At 30.9% G+C, this 1,417-nt stretch overlaps 1 protein-coding gene across 3 annotated transcripts in view; it reads right to left on the reverse strand.

Moving 5' to 3' along the window:
* Positions 1–1,417, reverse strand: part of STPG1 (sperm tail PG-rich repeat containing 1) — a 58,092-nt gene that overhangs the window by 50,952 nt on the left and 5,723 nt on the right. The window lies entirely within an intron of this gene.

The following is a 1,417-nucleotide window of genomic DNA, read 5'->3' on the forward strand; positions in this document are numbered from 1 at the left end:
AAAAAAAAAAAAAAAAAAAATGTACCATACACTTCCATTTCCCACCTTCCATCATTTTTGTTACTTTTGTATACATTTTACTTCTACATATATTATGAATCTTATATTGTTATTTTTAAACACTCAGTTAACTTTTAAAGAGATTAAAATAAGAAAAAATGTATTTTATATTTATCATTTTCAGTGCTTTTCAATTCTTTGTGTAAATTCAAGATCCTGTCTAGTGTCATAGTCCTATCTACAGAAGTTCTTTTAATTTTTCATGCAGTGCAGGTCTTCTGATAATGCATCCTCTAGGTTTTTGTCTGTCTGAAATGGTCTTTATTTTTCTTTTATTTTGGGTATAAAATTATGGGTTTGTAGGTGTTTTTTTCTCTTCTTACCTCTCCCAAGAACTTCTGTATTATTCCATTGTCTTCTGACTTGTATAGTTTCTGATGAGAAGTCCACTATAATTCTTATTTTGATTCCTCTGTAAGTAATAATTCTTTTTTTATCCATCAACTTTTAAGCTTTTCTGTTTATCACTGTAACAGTGATAAACTCTGTAAGCAATGATTCCTTTTTTAATCCATCAACTTTAAAGCTTCTCTGTTTATTACTTTAATTCAGCAATTTGATTTTTCCCAGTTTTTTATTACGGTAAATTACACATAACATAAAAATTTGCCATCTCAATCATTTCTAAGCGTACAGCTGAGTGGAATTCAAATTCATAATGCTGTGCAACCATCACCACTATCTGTCTCCATAAACCTTTTCATTTTGAAAACTGAAACTCTACACCCACTAACCAATATGGCACTTCCCCAGTATTTCCAACAATATGGTGTTTCCTCAGTATTTCCCTATTCCTTTTTTCCCTGCAACCCCTGGCAACCACCATAGTACTTTTTATTTCTATGACTTTGACTACTCTATGTGCCTCTCAGCAATTTGATTTTCATGGTGACTTGGCATAATTTTCTTTAGGTCTTTAATGTTTGGATTTTAACGAACTTCTTTAATCTATAGGCTGTAGTTTTCATCAAATATGGAAAATATTCCGCTATAATTTTTCAAATATTTTTTTCTACCTCTGCCCCCTTCTTTCCTGGGTCTACAGTTATATTAGATCTTTCATATTTTCTGGAAGGTTATTGAGATTCTGTTCATTATTTTTAAGTCTCTTTTCTTCCTATCCTTCATTTGGTTAGTCTATATTGTCATGTCTTCAAGTTCACTGATCTTCTGAAGTGTCTAATCAGTTGCAAATCCCATCTATTGTATCCTTATTTCAAATATTCTATTTTTTTCTTTCTAGAGGTTATATTTGGACTCTTTTTCTATGTCTTCCATTTCTAGCCTCATCATGTTCACAGTTTCCTTTACATCCTTGAGCATATTTGTAATATTCATAACAGCTGCTTTATGGTCT

The sequence above is a fragment of the Cebus imitator genome, unplaced genomic scaffold (genome assembly GCF_001604975.1).
Source record: "Cebus imitator isolate Cc_AM_T3 unplaced genomic scaffold, Cebus_imitator-1.0 Scaffold87, whole genome shotgun sequence".
NCBI classification, from domain to species: domain Eukaryota; kingdom Metazoa; phylum Chordata; class Mammalia; order Primates; family Cebidae; genus Cebus; species Cebus imitator.